The 20,539-nt window shown below is 34.8% G+C and overlaps 1 protein-coding gene across 1 annotated transcript in view; it reads left to right on the top strand.

Moving 5' to 3' along the window:
* The first annotated feature begins 1,129 nt into the window (after positions 1–1,129).
* Positions 1,130–20,539, top strand: part of LOC106880422 (transmembrane protein 184B) — an 80,366-nt gene continuing 60,956 nt past the window's right edge. The window contains exon 1 of the mRNA XM_014930338.3: positions 1,130–1,757. The gene's annotated coding sequence lies outside the window, so the exon portion shown is untranslated. The remainder of the gene's footprint in view (positions 1,758–20,539) is intronic.

Here is a 20,539-nt window from a genome sequence, read left to right as displayed (position 1 = left end):
TGAGAATGCAGATAAAGAGTGGGAGAAGATAAAAAGATGTAAAAACGAGTGAAGGAAAAGGAAGGTTAAAAAACTCGGAGATAAAGAAAGAGATTTGGCAGAACGGGGTTAAAAAAGGAAATATTAAGGTCTTGTGAGATATTGAGAGAGAGAGAGAGAGAGACTAATGTAGAGTATGTTGGAGAGATCGCGATTAGCAGTATGAGGAGAAAGAAGGGTTAAAAGGAAAGAGTTTTAAAAAAGGAGAAAGGAGGATTTAAGAAGATATGGAAAAAGGAGGAGGAAGAATTTAATAAGAAAAACAGAAAGGGAATATAAGAAAAAGGAGTGAACGAGTTAAATAAAAGAATAGTTGTCAGATGAGAATGAGCAAGGGAGAGAAAGAGAGAGAAAAGTTAAAAAAAAACAGGACGAGTTGTTAGATAAAAACATGGAGAGTAAACAATTAAAAACGAAAGGTGTGAAATTCATAAGAGAGGAGGTGTTTAAAGAAAGGAGGGAAGATTGCTTTTTGATAGAAAGAGCTAATGTTACTGTTTTGTCCTAAGTCGACCTGAACGAACAGGTTTTGATTTGGGATTTCCAACAAATATCATGTTTTCTTTTCTAGACCAAAATATTGAACGTATCCTTCCCTTTTAAGGCAACAGGGTGTGATCTGAGGATGATTTTTTTATTGGCATTTCTAGGAGGTTAGGCGACCACACAACGAATCCTACCATTACAATGAAAGGTATGACGAAGATAAGAAATCGTATAAACAAGAAAAGAGGATACATTAGAAGAGAGAAAGAGTAAGTACGAGAGGAAGAAGCATTGGAGAGAAAGAAGCTATATTGAAAGAAAATGATAATGCACTTGTGTGTGCATAAAGGAGAAAAGATTTCAAGCGGAACAGGAGTGGAAGAAAGAGTGAGATTAAAGAGAGTTGGGGGAAAGCGATAAAATGAAAAAAAGCGAGAGTGAGGAAGAACTGTTCCTAAGCAGAGGAGTAGTGGGAGGAAGAGTAGGAGTAAGGTACAGTAAAGAGAGAGAGAGTGTGTGTGTAAAGAAAAAGGAAAAGAGGGAACAGGTTTGAGAGAGAGGGTGGCAGCTCAGTTTTAATCTTGATTAAATCGGAAATCAGCCCAGTTTGCAAAATGTCAACAATTGCGACCACTCTTGCTGTGGTTGGCTTCACAACAAACGTTTGAAACGAAGGAAAAGCCACCAACCATTTCTACCTTTCCTTGCTCTACACAAAAGAAAAACAATCTAAATATTACATCAGGGATCTTTACATACCTAGCAGTTCAGTTATTTCTCTGCTTCACTTATTTTTTCAGCTTGCCCACCCGGACTATTTGTTCTATGAAAAAATAAATCATACTATTATTTGATGTTCGAACCCCGATCGTGGGGTTTAATCATACCGTCAGTCATAATAAATGATTTGTTTAAATTAATTACCTGTGCGAGAGAAAATAAAATATTTTCGAAACCACCTGAAAGGCAATTCTTACTTTAATTGGGACCATTCAACCGCTTCGCCTTATTTTCATTAAATATATTTTTATCAACATTACCCACCAAAAAGTATAATTGAACGTTGTTGTTGTTCCTGTTATACTTTACTATTATAAATCGCTAACTTTACTACAGAAGCAACAAGGAAATCGTTTAAAAAAATCTACCAAATTGTTTTCTATTTCTCAATACGTCTGTCTATCTACCACTCAATATATTTAATTGATATAAAAGTCGGAAATTATACCAAGGTAAGTGCTAAACCCCTTCTGTATCAGTCTTATTTCAATGCAGTTTAAGAAATTTATAAAATTGCTCAATATATATTAGATATTGTTTTAAAAAATTAATCAGCGATGTGATTTTATGATTTTGTTTTATTTCTGCACCGTTGTTAAACTAGTTGCTTATCTCACTTTGATACAGATCAAATGCTTGCCAACTATGACCATCTCATCGATTTTTATTTTCAAGTAATCTCTTCCTCAGACTACAATAGCCAACATGTCTTATTCTTTTTATGGGCAGTTTACCTGCTATCGATAGCAGGTCGAGTAGTCACGTAGGGAAAGGACGGCTCTGATTGAGCAAACCGATGAGGTCATATGATTAGAGACATTCCAGCGATGACCTTCCTGTCATACAATTGGTAGGACATTGTTTAATGTATCCCTTTTTTTAAGACACAAGGGTGATGCAATTTGAGGGATTTTTGCCTGCAATTTCTAGCTGATTGAACGACCACCTAGACTCTAGGTCCCAGAGGCTTCCTCGTTGACTCATTAACTTAGTTTCCGTCCTGCTCGGTTGGTCAAAGAAACGAGAGTAGAAATATATTCTTGGTTGATGGTTTGTTTCATCGGTTCAGCAGAGGTGCCAACACCCAGCCTTCACCAGAAGGACCATATATGACAAAAAGAAGGAAAAAACCCTATTAAATATAAGCCCCGTCCCAAAGGGCTAGCAATAGGACGGGGTGACCTTATCACTTTGTTTTTGTTATTTGAAAACATTTTGTTCGCTAAATAAAAAAAACTAAAAAAAACTCGGTGTGTGTGCATATCAAAAGCGGAAGGAAATCCGTACAGATGTGTTGTGATAAGATGGGATTTTCTGTTATAGTGAAGGTGTGGTTCGCGTGTGTGTGTGTGCATATATAGATATATGCACACACACACACACACACACACACATACTATATATATATATATATATATATATATATATATATATATATATATATACACATATACTATATATATATATATATATATATATATATATATATATATACACATAAAAATCAAAATAAGCAAAACGGATTTTAAAGATTGCTTATTTTGATTTTTTGATCACCTTGCTTTTAGAATGGTTTTTGGATAATACCATACTATATTCTGGTGCCTAAACATAAGTACCATATTCAATTTTGAATCTAAATCTAAATCTATATACACACATACTATATATATATATATATATATATATATATATATATATATATACTACATATATATATATACTACATATATATATATACTATATATATATATATATATATATATATATATATATACTACATATATATATATACTACATATATATATATACTATATATATATATATATATATATATATATATATATATATATATACTACATATATATATATATACTACATATATATATATACTACATATATATATATACTATATATATATATATATATATATATATATATATATACTACATATATATATATACTATATATATATATATATATATATATATATATATATATATATATATATATATATATATATATATACTACATATATATATATATACTACATATATATATATATACTACATATATATATATATACTACATATATATATATATACTACATATATATATATATACTACATATATATATATATACTACATATATATATATATATACTACATATATATATATATATACTACATATATATATATATATACTACATATATATATATATATACTACATATATATATATATACTACATATATATATATATATGTATACATATATATATATACATACATATATATATATACTACATATATCTATATATGTATACATATATATATATACATACATATATATATATACATACATATATATATATATATATATATATATATATATATATATATATATATATATATATATATATATATTGTAGTTTCAGCTGAGAGCTGCGGCCATGCTGATTGCACCGCCGTTTTGCTACACTGTCATTACTGAGAGCCTCCTCCAATATGTGGCACTTGGTGAGGAATAGCGTTTGATGTAGATACCCTCATTTGCACCTCTTGCTGTGAGGTAGGTTCATCTGGGACTCTCGACAGGAAGAGGTCTAGTCTTGATTTAAAACTGCCTACATCCACATTGTGCAGGTTCCTCAGGCTCTTTGAGAGAATATTAAAAAACTGTGGGCCCCTGAAACCCAGGTTGTTGCAGTAACTGTTCCTGAGGCGCAATGGTGTTGCTGGGATCTTTGGCCCTATGCAGTGTCGTCCCGTTCTGGCATTGGTGTAGCTTTCAGTCCCAAAATTTGGCCCATTTCCTTCCAGGATCTTCCAGATGTATATTACTGCATACCTCTCCCGCCTTCGCTCCAGGGAGTAGAGTCTTAGCTGTTTCAGCCTTTCCCAGTAGCTGAGGAGTTGCAAAGAGACAATCTTCTTTGTGAATCTTCGTTGGATTACTTCAAGGTCCGTTGGATTACTTCAAGCACCATCTGAACGTGGTCGATGCCAATGTCACCTGACTGGCTCCCTTGCTGGTGGCATTGTAAAAAAGCACCCACTACACTCTCGGAGTGGTTGGCGTTAGGAAGGGCATCCAGCTGTAGAAACTTTGCCAGATCAGATTGAAGCCTGGTGCAACCTTCTGGCTTGCCAGCCCCCAGTCAAACTGTCCAACCCATGCCAGCATGGAAATTGGATGTTAAACTACGATGATGATGATGATGATGATGATGATGATATATATATGTATATATATATATATGTGTGTATATATATACATATATGTATATCTATATATATATATATATATATATATATATATATATACTTTATTTAAAAGCAAACCCTAACCCTAACCCTAAAGCATATTACTCTACCTCTGGTATTTGAGTACTCTTTTTTCCACCTTGTTGCACATTTCATGTGCTTACTCCGGTATATATATATATATATATATATATATATATATATATATATATATATATATATATATATATACATACACGTATATGTATATATCTATAAATACAAGTTATCTGATGGATGTCTGTTTGTGTCAAATTGCCGTCTACACTTGTTAACAAATTTTCATGAAACTTTGCGAACATGTTCAAATAACATCCAGTTTGTTACTAGGCTCATTGAAGGTTAATAAAAATCTATAACTGGATGGCTAGGGCCCCTAGGAGGGGTCTACATATATCACCAATATATTTTCCTTTAACAGCCAACGGAAATAACCCATTCATTTTACTTTGATCACCCTAAACACTACCAACCTCAAAGTTAATGACCAAAGGATGAAAATTGACAACAGGTGGATCGTGCCTTACAACCCATTGCTGTCTAAAACCTTGCAGGCCCATATTAATTTTGAGTCATGTAACTCTATAAAATGTTTCAAATATGTATGTAAATACATCAATTAGGGCTCAGATATGGTAGTTTTGGGACTTGAACAAGAGGACAGGCAGGCAGAGGAAATTCAGCAATTTAAGATGGGCAGGTATATTTCCTCTAACGAGGGCTTCGGAATCCAATCTCTCTGTACATCTTGAAACTGGCCATGCAATGGGACTGAACCTGGAATCATGTGGTTGGTAAGCAAGCTACTTACCACACAGCCATGCCTGCACCTATATGAATATTATATATATATATATATATATATATATATATATATATATATATATATATATATATATATGTGTGTGTGTGTGTGTGTATTATGTGTATATGTATGTATATTATGTGTATATATATATGTATGTATATTATGTGTGTTTATATATATTTGTGTATATATATATTTGTGTATATATGTATACTATGTGTGTATATATATATATTATGTATATGTATATATTATGTATATATTATGTATATTGTAAATATTATATATATTATATATGCATATATATGTGGAGGCGTAATGGCCAGGTGGTTGGGGCAGCGGTCGTAGGATCGCAGTTTCGATTCCCAGACCAGGCGTTGTGTTTATTGAGGATAGTGGCGAACCCTGCTGTACTTTTTCACCACATCTTTCTCTCACTCTTTTTTTCCTGTTTTTGTTGTACCTATATTTCAAAGGTCCAGCCTTGTTACACTCTGTGTCACACTAAATCTCCCTGAGAAATACATCAAGGTCACACATGTCTGTGGAGTACTCAGCCACTTGCACATTAATTTCACGTGCAGGCTGTTTCGTTGATCGGATCAACTGGAACCCTCGTCGTTGAAACGACGGAGTGTCACGACGTATATATATTCCTTTTTCTTTTATTTGTTTAAGTCATTTAACTGCAGCCATGCAAATATGTAGATATATTTATGCGTGCGTGTGTCTATGTATATATATATGATATCTATATATGTTGTTTTTAGTTGGGCTATCAGGCTGTAATGTGCCTGAGTAGAAACGTCTGCTGGTGCACAACCTATCAGCGAGAGACAACCGCGAGTAGAACTGTGTGGACGCAATAACCTAATTGTTTGTTATCTATTCGACACCTTAGTAGATGTAATAAGGTTGAATCTAATCAATAAAGGATAAGTAATAGAAGAATGTACGTTACTATTCCCAATGTAAGGATGGTACATGATCAAAGAAAATCAGGAACATTAAGGCAAGATCAACAAATCTTGACCTTACAAGGCATTCTCGATTTCATTATCAGTAAAACTGTCCTAGCTTGCGTTTAAAATTATTGATATTTTGTGTGGCTTTGAGATCTTCAGGCAAACCATTGTATGCAGAACATGCAACAAAATTCAATATGTTCTCCAATCTATTTAGAATAATCCTATCGATGAATAATCTATTCGGATTTCTATTTTCTCTACCGTTTACTTCGAAGTTGCTAGTTTTCCTGGATAAGAACAACACATACATATCAAGTTGGCGTTCATGAGAAAATAACGATAGCTTTTTCGCATTGATTTGAAAGGTGTGAATGAGTGAGTAAGAGAGAGAGAGAGAGAGATCTAGTGGAAAGATATGTGTGGACTTCAGCCCCTCATTCAACTCGTTCTTGGGATAAACCGTCATGGGAAATACCGTACTATTCTTTTGTATTATTAGTGGTCGGGTAAGGTGGCGAGCTGGCAGAAACGTTAGCGTGCCGGTTGAAATGCTTGGCAGTATTTCGTCTGCCGCTACGTTCTAAGTTCAAATTCCGCCGAGGTCGACTTTGCCTTTCATCCTTTCGGGGTCGATTAAATAAATACCAGTTACGCACTGGGGTCGATATAATCGACTTAATCCGTTTGTCTGTCCTTGTTTGTCCACTCTGTGTGTAGCCCCTTGTGGGCAGTAAAGAAATAGGTATTTCGTCTGTCTTTATGTTCTGAGTTCAAATTCCGCCGAGGTCGACTTTTGCCTTTCATCCTTTCGGGGTCAATAAATTAAGTACCAGTTGCGTACTGGGTCGATCTTATCGACTGGCTCCCTCCCACAAAATTTCGGGCCTTGTGCCTAGAGTAAAAAAGAATTATTAGTAGTCATGTTTACTGTGCGACTATTATTATTCTGAAATACTGACAGTAACATTCGCGGTCTCTGTATTCGAAAATGGGGGATTCTGTAAAAAGAAAAAACAAAAAAAACAAAACAAAGGGGGTGTGGTCCACATTCTTTACATCCACCGCAGTATTTAGTTGCAGTCCTTTATGTTTTGAGTTCAAATCCTTTCACAGTTTGCTTTGTCTATATTCCTTCTGGAGGTCAATATAATAAAATACAAGTGAAGTACTGCCTTATATAAAGAATCCAAGATATAGAACCGACAGAGAGTCGGGAAAATGCCTTGTGGTGTTTAGCTACAGCTCTTTACATTCTGGGTTCAAATCCCTACAAAATCTACTTTGCGTTTCATTCCTCTGAGATCGAACTGCTGTACCCTTCTCTTTCCCTATGGGACATGGAAAGCTATTCTAAAATTCCTCTGGTGTAATGACATACTAGTCAAGTACTGCGGCGGATGTTTGTGTGTGTGCATTTGTGCTCATGTAAAGCAGCCAAGATATGAATGGAGTTATAATAGAAGACCAGGCAGAGGCTACCTTTCTGGCTTGTCGGCAGTGGTTGAATTCAAAAGCGTGCAACAGCGTCATTAAGAGAAAATATGACATAGAAATTTAGGTTGGTGTTCTAACATTTGTGCAAAATGATATGACACTTCACATTACACAAACTATTCAAACCAGTGAGAGAGCCTCAACAGAAATAACAGCCAAATCTGCCTCAAACACCACCTCACCATCTTTAAAAAATGAAATGACATTGCATAATATTCTCATGGGTACATTGTCTACGTCTGCCAGGGTGAGGTAAGACAGGATGATCACTGCTAGAATAACTCTGAATATAGTGCTGTATGGTCAGGGCAGATCTTGGTCTAAATAGGACAACACGAAACGACACACTGGATAAATTGTCTTGGAATAAAAGACAAGATTGTCACGGCTAGAATGCCTTTTCATAGTGGGTCCGTCTGTTTTCTCAACCATTTTCGTTTTCTATAGCAAATGGAATATAATATATAATCGATTTAATTGACCTTGGTATATTATTGCTACTTATTTTTAGTGATATCCATATCAGTGAAATAGGTAAGAGCAATATACTGTACATATATTTATGGATGAATGTATTGAATATATACGTGAATTTGAGAACATGCTTTGAGCTGCAGATTAGTTATAGTTCAGTTCAGTCCATTATCACTGAAGATTTGGGTATGAGATGCGTGTCTGCTAAGTTTGTGCCAAAACTGTTTTCAGCTGACCAAAAAGACACTTGAGTTTCAGTTGCACAAGATTTCCTTTGATTGTGTCGAGAACAATGAAAACTTTTTGAAAACTTTGCATAGGCATCTGAGCAGGTATCACCAAGCTTTTGGCAAAATTTGATGCAGATTCTCTGTTCAGCTTTCTCCGTCATGGTCAATGCGATGATCACATGTTACACACGTTCCTTCCAAGCACTGCTGAAAGCAGTGGAAGTGAGCTAGAACATCAAAACTTACATCTACAAAGTGTACTCGACCATATTTATTGTTGTTATGTGTTTCATTTCCTTAACATCAATAATTTCATTCATATTCTAACATATTTCTACTACATGTTAGCAACATTTCTACATGTTTTTGCCATTTGATGCAAATGTCTCCATATTTCTGGGCAGAAGTAGCTCTTCACAATTAAGCCATTTGGAAGAAACAACATTATACAAATATATTATGTGGTGAAAATTTTTCCAAATGTTTCTGCTACTTCATAGTAACAGCTCTACTTCATAGTAACACCACTTTCCCATACATTTGTCACTTCTAAAAGAAAAAAGAAAAAGAAAAGTGGGTTGTGGGGTATCCTTGAATTTACACCATTAGTTTCATTTACCTGAAATATTCAGATGCAGATGGAAATCCATTGTAGACTAAAATGTTCTTTTGTTGCTGTGGATTCATTTAGTACTTTGTACTGCATTTCTAATTGTTTCTCATGTTAATTTTTTTCTTTTTTCAATATATTAAAATTCTTTGTTGCTATTGTTAATTTTTAAATAATTCTGTTGTTTTTTAAGATGATGATTGTGTGTGTGTGTGTGTGTGTGTGTGTGTGTGTGTGTGTGTGTGTGTGTGTGTGTGTGTGTGTGTGTGTGTGTGTGTGTGTGTGTGTGTGTGTGTGTGAGAGAGAGAGAGAGAGAGAGATGATTCTGTTTAGGCATTGTGATACAAATAACCAATTGTTTGAACTAGATATTCATAAACCTTAGAATAAGTGAGTCCAGTGTAATATTAATTATCAAATGACAAGGGAACAAAAATTTCATAAGCAACTTCATTAGCTTACAGCTGTTTCTAAGAAGCAGTGCACTCTGAGCTGAATGCTTGTGCAAGAACCTTAGAGTTCCCTTGAGTTTATTTTGGAAAGCATTGAAATACATAGAAATGATTATCTTCAGAAATAAGTTATATACTATACTCTACACTGCATCAAGTTCTTTTTCTCCTATTCAATAATCCCAATGGATACATTTATACACACCTTTGGATATATTTGCCTATACATATTGTATGTATGTATAAATATATGCATACACATGTGTATAAATCTGCTTAAAGTGTTATAATCCTATTTCTGTCAAGGTTTTCTACTTTCAACAATTCCTATAAAGTAGTAACAATGTAAGCTACACCTCACGATTAGTCCAACCTTGGTTTGTTTCTATTTAGTGTGTCCAGTATTAATTTAAAATAAAGTTTTGAACATTGTTTTATTATTACTTGGTAGTTAGACTGATCTTGGCTCTGTGGGATTTCTCGATTGGTTCTAGGAAGTGGTTCTTTCTCTCTGACAATATCGCATATGGCTATACTATGTGTACTTATGTTTTTCTCATCCCATTTTCCCCCATTCTTTTTGCTTATAAACCTTCACTCATTTTGTAATTTGCCTTTGTAAGGCCCCTTCAGCTGTTGCCCTTGTAGCAAATAAATGAAATCATCATTATTATTGATGTGGAATTAATTGCTGGCCTTGTGCCTAAATTAGAAATTATTCTTACCATTATCATTTGCTTTGCTCTGAGAATTCTCAATGTTTTGCTCTGAGAATTCTCAATGTTTTGCAAGTGTAACTAAAAGAATTTTCCTTTTCGATATTATTTCAAGCAGAGACTGTTATCAAATATTTTTGAAAGTCTATTCTGTACTGGGATTAGGCAACAAGGCTGTTTTTTTGTTTTTTTAATTTTCTTTTCTTTTACTGTATAACTGTAATGCAAAAATGGTTTCTCATTTTTTTCTGGATACACTCCCAAAACAAATAATATTGAGTAAACAGCTACCAAAAACAAACTAAAATCAAAACATGTTAATGAACCAACAAAAACAAAGCAAGTGGCCATCTATCTGGTAGACTTGCAAGGCCCCTCTTCCAAAATTTACTTGTCTGTGATGAAAAATACTTCTCCAGTACTGTTCTGACCTCATCTACAGAATTCATATTTTTTGTGTCCAAATGATTTTGAAGACTGCGGAATAAATGATAATCTGATGGGGCAGTGTCTGACAAATATGATGGGTGGGGCATCGTTTCCCATTCAAACTGCTCCAGCCTTTGGAATGTCATCCTTGCTGTATGTGGCCAAGTATTTTCTTGATGGAAGAACACCTTTCTTCTTGAAACCAAAGATGGTCGTTTTTCATCTAGTACTGACTTAAACCGCTCAAATTGCTTGCAGTAGATCTCTTTTGTTATTGTTTGACACTTTATCCAACATGATTCTGACCATCTGGATGTTGTGTAGGAGGCAGCAAACCATTTGTGAAAGACACATGTGATAGTCTGACGTTGTAGCCTGGAAGAGATTTGCCTCTCTTCCATCAAAATCTATAGAAGGAGCCTCAATAGGGTTGCTAAATCTGCCAGCAGAAATAGCATCCAAACTGATGACTTTTATATCAGTCAATACAGCCTGATCAATACAGCCATAGTCAATATGGCTTATAGTTGATAAAGCCATTGTTGATATGGCCATAGTTGATACAACTGCATATTAACATAACCTGCTGTTGATATAGATCATGGTTGATATGGCCATGATCGATACAGACCAGAGGTTGATGTAGCTCATCTCAGAGGCCAGCTTATGTTGCTGGACAATTAAATAGACCAACATTGACAAGTTTCAGTAAAACTCTTGCCACTAGTTCATATAAGAGAACAAGACTGGACATGTTTCCAGAAAAATTATCCTAGTGACGTGATTAAAGCAATGGACACGCACAACATCATATCGTTGTTATGTAAACAAAGTAGAGTGTTACTTTGGTTCAAGAATTGATTGTCAATGAGTGATTGCTAAATGATTTCACCAGCCAATTTCTGTTAATGTTCAAGTGAGTTTTAATCCCCCACTCCTTACTTAATGATAAGTATCAGCTGGTGGAGTTTACCACAGAATGGTTAAGTTTCTAATTTTTTTAACTCATAGTTTCTCAAAGGTCATGTCATCTATGTTGGACAACCTTCTCCCTCAATAATTTTACTAAGCAATTTGTCAATTTGTCTGTCATGGGTGGAGGATAAATTGCTATATTTAGTAAAATTAAAATGGTTTCTAACTTTTTAAACTTATCAAATATCAGAGTGAAGAAAGAAAAATTCCATGGAGTCAGAATCTATACTTGTCTTTTCATTAATAAACTCAGAATGTAAAAAGCTGGAAGGAAAACTGCAAAGCAATTTTTCTGAAGCAATAATAATGACTCTTTTCCATTTCCAGTGAATTACTAATAAATTATTTTAAGACACCATCTTCGAATTAACAGATGACAATATATTTAATACTTGGAACATTAAGTAACTAAAGTAGTACCAAACATTGGGGTGAGAAGAAAATAATATTAGTTGATGATGAATATTTTTTTTTTTTTTTTTTTTTTTTTTTGGTAAATGTAGGAGAGAAATCCAAAGATTTGCTCTTATTGGAGTTCATTACATTAAGTCCAGTTTCAATTTAGCTTAGGCTTAAATTTAAATCCTGCATTGTGAGATTCATAAGGCAGTAAGCCTCAGTGAGTGTAATTGATTTGTGACAGTTCCTTCTGCTTCTAGTGATTTTGTGCATTTGAGGTTTTCCTGGAATTTCTGAGGCCATGTGTTTTTGGGCCAGCCTTGCCCCATTTTCTTTCTTCCAGTGTCTACATCATTACAGTTTTTGTATGTTGAAGGATTTGCAGATGCAAAATATGACTTGCCAGGAGAAACCAATGCAATGCCTGGGATTTACTTTGCAAAAGAATTTCTTTATTTGTGACTCTGTATTGCTAAATGACTTTAAGGATCTTTCATTGCTGGAATGTTTTTGAAATCCCTTATAGATGGATGATTGTTAGTTATTGTAAGATTTTTACAAAACTGGCTTACTAACCTGATACCACCTTCCTCCATTTTCAGCTAGTAAAGGTGCATGGCTCAGTGGTTAGAGCATTGGCTTCACAGTCATGAGGTAGTGAATTCAATTCCTGGACTGGGGTGTGTGTTGTGTTCTTGAGTTGCAGCACCACTGGTGCCAAGCTGTATCAGCCTTTGCCCTTCCCTTGGATAACATTGGTTCCATGGAGAGGGGAGGCTGGTATGCAGGGGTGGACTGCTGGTCTTCCATAAACAACCTTACCCGGACTTGTGCCTCGGAAGGTAACTTTCCAGGTGAAGTCCCTTAGTCATTCATAACCAAAGGAGCTTTTTTTTTTTACCCTTTTACCCATTTTCAACTATGTTTGGGACCAGCTATGACTGAGTCCAGCCAGTTACTGATGAATAAATGACGGAAATGCTAAATAAATATACAGCAATTAATATTTTTGGATGTGTAAAAGAGAGTTTTGAGGTACCTGTTGCATAATGAATTATAGTTAATTAGATGAATGATTAGGATATTAAAATCCTTAAATTAGGATCAGATATGTGGTGAAAGAATTTTACTCATTGGTTGCTATTTTATATCATATATATTTTATATATCATATACATTTTATATCATATATATTATATATCATTTATCAGTTAATGAAAGAAAAAAAAACTAGTCATTAGTTGATATTCTTGATCTGCCTGTTAGTGTAGCAAAGTTTATAAAGAGAGCATTGGATCTTTGTGCTGTTATCCATTCCCAGTTGAAGTATATTCACTTCTTTTATGCTACTTGTTCTCCTGAGTAAACCATCTCTCATTGTCTCTACTTCTACCTTTCAGCAATTGTTTCTTTGCAAATAATATGGTTTTGTTTCCTTTTTGTCTTTTTTTTCTGAATATCTTTCTGGTTTTCATTCTACACTTTCTTTCAATTCTTCTTTTTTATTTGTCTATTTTTTTATTTTTTGCTATCTTTTCTTTCTTTTTGTTCTGATTCCTCTTTTGTCATTGATATTTTGGTTTTTAACATATTACATTTTATTAGAACATTTAAATACAAAGAAATGGGGGAAAGAAGAGAGAAAAGAAAAGAAAGAAAAGGTAAAAAAGGGAAGAGCAAGCAGTGGAAGGTGGAGGGGAGGGGGTGATGGGCCACAAATGCAAGAACAATTGGGGGCTCAGCTGCACTCCGTGGTAATGTTTTCTCTGTGCTTTTTACATTTTGTTTTTTGTTTTTTCTCCCCCTTTTACTTTATATATATTTCAAAACCTTTCTTTTTTCTATCCCTGTCTTTCTATATTGGACCATGTCTGTTTTTTTTTTTTTAGGGTCTGATATTCAGTGGTTATTTACAAGATTACCCCTAATATTAGTAACACTCTCTGGGTATTGTACCTTCTCAATCCTATTCTGTACATATACTATTTTATCCTTATACCCTGCTCGGGCTAGTACTGGGTTGTAATATTTAGCATACATGTTAAATATCTGTTCATCCTTGGATAGTCTGGATATTCTGTTTTTTGACCCTTCTCAGGACACTTCGCAGTATATGTTCTGGAGGGTTAGATCTGCAGCTCACATATTTTAAGTTTTCATTTTGCTTATGGAATAGTTAGAACTTTCTGTTGTTGAGGCTAAGCTTTACATCCACGAATTTTACAACTTTATGATTTTTTTTTTTAAATTTTTATTTCCAATCCAAAGTTCCTAAAAAATTTAAAAAGTTTTTTTCTGACATTTTTCTATTTCTACATTACTACATTTTGTACTGTAACAAATGTGTTGTCTCTATTTGCTGACATTTACCAATGGTTTCCCCTATTGTGCTGATAAGTCCTTTTTCTACCATTAATAAAACTGTTGAGCTACACACACATGCACAAACACACTTGCTGGTTTTAGTCATTCGGGTACTTCTTGCAAGTGTTTAGTTGATTATATCGATCCCAGTATGTAGTATGAGGTGGTATCAAAATGTTCTTGGGCTAGTTCTGTAGCACGCCAACAGATGGCAGCACATGGTTGCATGCACAGTGAGAACTAGCAGTGACCTTCGTGAGGGAGTGTGCTGAGTGACATCGCTGTGTTTACTTTGCATGTTATGAAATTTGTCTTTTTGTGATCCTGTGTCTGCTGTAGTCTGTGATTTTTCCATGGACAGGAAGCTGGAACAAAAAGCCAACGTGAAATTTTGCGCTAAAGTTGGGAAATCTGCTTCATTGACATTGAGCATGTTTTGGCAAGATTACAGCAACGAAACAGCAGTCATCACAATGGAAGAGGCCTTTATCTCCATGACCAAAGAAGGAAGGCACCACAGAGCTGCAACTCAGTCAAGAGCATGCTCATTGTTTTTTTTTTGACATCTGTGGTACTGTGCATGAAGAATTCATCCCCACTGGGCCGGACCATCGATTGAGAGTTCTACTGTGATGTTTTGAAGTATCTGAGAGAGAACATTTGATGAAAGTAGTTGGATCTGTGGAGCCTGGAGAATTGGATTTTTTGACAATGCACCCTGTCACTGAGATCTCCTTACTTGTAAGTTTCTCACCAAAAGCAACATGGTATCACTTTCACACCTGTCCTATTTGCAAGATTTAGCACCTGTAAACTTCAATCTCTTCTCCAAGATGAAAATACAGCTTAAAGGTTTCTGTTGTTAAGATCCAGAGTGAATTGCAGAAGGTCCTTGACTTGCTTTTGGAAAATGACGTGAAGGCCAGATTCCAAAAATGGCAGGAACACCGGGACTGGTGTATTGCTGCACAAGGTGACTATTTTGGAGGAGATGATGTTAAAATTTAGGTAAACAAGTTGGTTTTTTATTAACTAGTCTTGGAACTTTAATACCACTCCATATGTATCTGAAATTTATCTTTCTCAACCTCAGAAAGTTGACAGACAAGGATGTAATCAGGTACAAAATCAAAAAATTTGTCCATTACTCAGTAGCACAGCCGTGGCTATATGATAAAAAGTTTGCTTCTGAACCACATGGTTCTGGGTTCAATCCCATTTCATGACACCTTGAGCAATTGTCTCCTTCTATAAGCCTTGGACCACCCAAAGCCTCTTGAGTGGATTTGGTAGATGGAAACTGAAAGAAGTCTGTTGTATATATGTGTGTGTGTTGTATCTGTGTTTGTCCCCCACTACAACTTGACAACTGGTGTTCATGTGTTTATATCCCATACTTTAACAGTCTGGCAAAAGAGACCAACAGAATAAAAAAAAAGTACTGGAGTCAATTCATTTGTCTAAAAACACTTCAAGGTGGTGCCCCAGGCTGACCATAGTCTAATGACTAAAACAAATGAAAGATTATATATATATATATATATATATATATATATATATATATATATTATTGAAATTGTTATATTATTGAAGCTGAAACTGAGAGTTTGTCTCATAACTCCAGTCTCATATCTCTGTGATATCCACGAGAAAATTTTCCAACTTGGTATTGGTTGTGCTGATCTCTGATTGTGGAGGGAATGTGTAGAAGGGGTAGACCCAGAAAGATGGGTGAAGTGATGAGAAAGGACCTTCAGACTTTAGGCCTCACAGAGGAGATGACAAGGGACCAAGATTTCTGGCAGTTTGCTGTGCTTGAGAAGATATGTCAGGCTAAATAAAATCATGGCCATCCATACATATAGGAATGGAAAAGGCAAATAAAAACTATATATGTTGCATAGCCAAACAGTGTATGATTACCTTTGAGTTGTTTGTATATATCATTGCATGAAGACAAGTAAATGATTCAACAATTCAGCCACAGTCTGAATGGTAGGTAAAAAAAAAATAAATAAATAAATAAATAAAATCAAATGACCAATGAGATCAATTGTTAGTAAGCAAGTAGCCATAAAAGGCAAAAGAGTGGGTGTTTTTACAGATGGTAGTTTACCAAAGGTGAAAAAGGCTATGCAGTAGGGAGGGAGAGGTGGGGAGGGCAAAAGAGAATGAGGGATAAGAGAGTCTGGAGGTGGGGGCAGTAAAATCATTAACTTTGGCCTGGAAGAGATAATAGAAGATATACAAAATTGAGTGAACATTAAGCTGCAGTGATAGTGTGCAACGGCTAAGATAGGTAATTTATAGTAACATTCTGAACAAAAGAGTAATAAATGATAGGAATAGAACTGCTCGAAAAAGTACATAAACATAAAAAAAAACAATGAAAAATAAGACATGATCAAAAATTAGGCCAGTGGAAATAATAATGTAAAAAATGTTGCGGTTGGGTGAGAGGGGAGATATATAAAAAGAAGATAAAATGGTAAGCAGGATGAATATATAAAAATTGCATACTACATCTAAAATTCATGAAGTTGACTTTCAAATGCATAAATATATATATATATATATATATATATATATATATATCATCATCATCATCATCATCATCATCGTTTAACGTCCGCTTTCCATGCTAGCATGGGTTGGACGATTTGACTGAGGACTGGTGAACCAGATGGCTACACCAGGCTCCAATCTGATCTGGCAGAGTTTCTACAGCTGGATGCCCTTCCTAACGCCAACCACTCCGAGAGTGTAGTGGATGCTTTTTACGTGCTAGTCACACGGTACTGGCAATATATATATATATATATATATATATATATATATAATGAATAAACATTTAAATGCCATCCTCAGAAGATTACACGAGAAACAAGTCAATGTCAACAAAGAAAACTGTAGTTCAAAAGACTTCGAGCATCACACTTTTAGGCTGTGTAATATCAGCAGAAGGAGTTAAACCTGCAAAAGAACTCACAGAATCAGGGCATTAAATCAGCTGAAAAATGCCGAGGAACTGTGATCCTTTCTTGGACTAATCAGTTACTTTGGACAATTCATTTCAAATTTCAGTGAGAAAACAAATAGCATGCAGAAACTAATTACTGCTGATCATTTTCAGTGGATAGCTAAGTTCCAACTTGAACATCAGGTTCAGCATTGAGTGTTCTTTCAAACAGGCTAACAAGGATCACATACAATGCGCACCTTTTGTACCAACAACTGACTTTGAAGTCTCCCTGCTGATTTTCTCTTTGATAGTTTTGTAATAACTATTCGGAGAATTTCACTCTTGATGCTGTGTGTTTGAGGAGAGATGTTTGCCCAGTACTCATGCCATAGTTCACTTAACCACCTTACATTAGGGTTGTGATGTTTGTTTACATTCCAGATACTTCCCCAGAATGATTCCAAATGGCCCTGGGAAGGGGCATTTTTTACTTTAACTGTCTGGCTATTCATGGAGTAGTATAATGCCTGCAGATTCAGTGCAAACTTGTTGTTGATTGTTCTCTGTGTTGGTTCTCTTCTGTAACAAAGTTTCCCACTGCTCACAGCTCATGTTTAAAGACAATTAGTTTACTCTTCAGTGTTTCTTGCCAACAGTCCCTGTAGAGCCTGGATAATTTACAATAGAGTTGTAGCTGGTGGTGTGTGAACTTTCTATTGTCCTTGCAGTCCAGTTATCCAACATTTTCCCTTAGCCTGTTCATCTCTCTTTTCAGGGAATTCATCCATGCTGATTGTTTCAGCTTTTCAATGTGGTCAATTTTTTTCACATGGCCAGACAATTAAAGTCAAAAGGGAGAAATAACTGTAACCTGGAACATGATTGAGAGCCACCACATGTGTCTATAGTGTTCATAGCCCAGAACTCTGGTTGTGTGTTTGTCTGGAAATACCTTATCCCCTACCAAAACCTAAAATGCATATCTATATACATGTGTGTGTGTATGTGTGTATTCGGCACATTTGAGTACACACAATCTAATGATACAAACGTGTGTGTTAGGATCTCACACAGATAACGAGCTAAACTAAGATTATCAATGCAATGAATAAACAAAAACTCACTCAAGTGGTCTTTAATTAAAAAAAAAAAACAAACTCCAAGAAGGTCAGCTGATAGAATTTGTTGGAAAATATAAATGATGCAGAAATAGTAGGTTTGTTTTTATAACCATCTGGTGAAAGCAATAGGCATTTTTCAATTTCATTTGATTCCTTTAGCAAAGTATATTCCACTCAGCTATGCTTTAGAACACAACATATGTGCATGTTGTACATGTTCTATCATCGGTGTATTATTTAACATATGTGTAGGATTATGTCCCAACAAACACAACACATGTATATGGACGTGTGTGTATTCGTATTTGTTCTTGCATATATTATATATTCATTATATGACATAATGTGTACGTATATGTTTTGTGTATGTGTGCAGTTACGTTACAAATACATTACATGCATATGTACATATCAGTATGTGTATGTGTTCTCTTATATATATATATACATACATATATATATATATATATATATATATATATATATATATATATATATATATATATATATATATATATATATAACATATATTTGTGTTTATGTGCACTGAAGTCCCATCAGATATAAACTCATTTATATATTTGAATATGCTGTTTATTATATTATGTATTATATATGTGTACATGCAAATATATGTTTGTGTCTATAGTGCGGTTACGTCCCAACGTAGTACATGTTTATACATGTGTTTATAAATGTATGTTTCTGCATATTTTTATGTTTACTTACGTTCCAACAGACACATGTAAATCTGTGTTGGTAAATTTTCTTCCCTATGTGTATTTATATAACGTGTAATATCTGTGCTTCTGAAAAATACACGCATTTGTATCACAACACCCATGTTTATATAGGTAGGCGTATGGTATAAATATATGTGTGTATAATATATGAATGTATGAACATGTGTAAATTACTCCTACATATGTACTCTGTATGTATGTGTGTACGTATGTATGTATATAAAGGGGTATATCCTTTCTTTTTCCTTCCTCATTTTGCTCGAAGTCCAATCTTTTCTTATCGCTGCCTTCTCTTTCTACATTTCTTTTTATCTGAGTATAATTTATAAAACGAGGTTTATCCAAACCAATTTCCAATCCATTCCTTCTCTCACTTCTCTCTGTACACACACAAACACACATACATCGTTGACAGGGTGTTGATTATTAAAAAAAAGTATCAAACACTTATAATATACAAATTTGTAGTCCCCCTGGGATTAGTTAAGTGATGTAGACACCTGACGAGAACCCCGATAAGGTTCGAAAATCGTCTAAGGTTGTTCCTAATTTTTTCCAATCTACAGAGAAATGTTTGTATTTCTCCTACGTAGGTTCACAAATAAATGGTCCTATATAACCTGTCGCATTGTAAAGCATGTATCATCACTGGACTTTGCTAGAAATGGCAGACAGATCTCTCTTCACTTACACCTTTCTGTCTTTAAAACAAAGGAACAATACATTATTGTATCGTATACCCTATATACACTTTTCACGTATAAAAGACTGGGGTGAGATCATGCTCGAAGACCCTCGATTGTAAGTTTGCTCCTTCAGGGCTGATCTGGGACAAAACAACCACCACCACCACCATTACTGTCTTTCTCACCAACGTTACCTATTACCTCTTTTGCTACCACAAATGTCTGTTAAAACTACCACTTCAAATTCTAGCGATATTGCTACCAATAATGCTGATACTAAACAGTACTACTGTTATTTTTATTAGTGTCAACACTGCCATCAACACCACCTCCACCATATTTATCTTTATCACCAACGTTACCATTGACACACTCCACCGCCACCGCCACAATATTACCTTCGCATCTCTCGCAAACCCCCAGAACGTTCGAGTTCTTCCTTATATATTTTTCCACTTGCATCGTCGAGTGCTGAAGATCGAAACCACCGTTTCCATA

Source organism: Octopus bimaculoides, chromosome 22 (assembly GCF_046866305.1).
Source record: "Octopus bimaculoides isolate indiv1 chromosome 22, ASM4686630v1, whole genome shotgun sequence".
Classification (NCBI taxonomy): Eukaryota; Metazoa; Mollusca; class Cephalopoda; order Octopoda; family Octopodidae; genus Octopus; species Octopus bimaculoides.
Note: the sequence above shows the minus strand (reverse complement) of the source record. Positions and strands in the feature narration are given on the sequence as shown.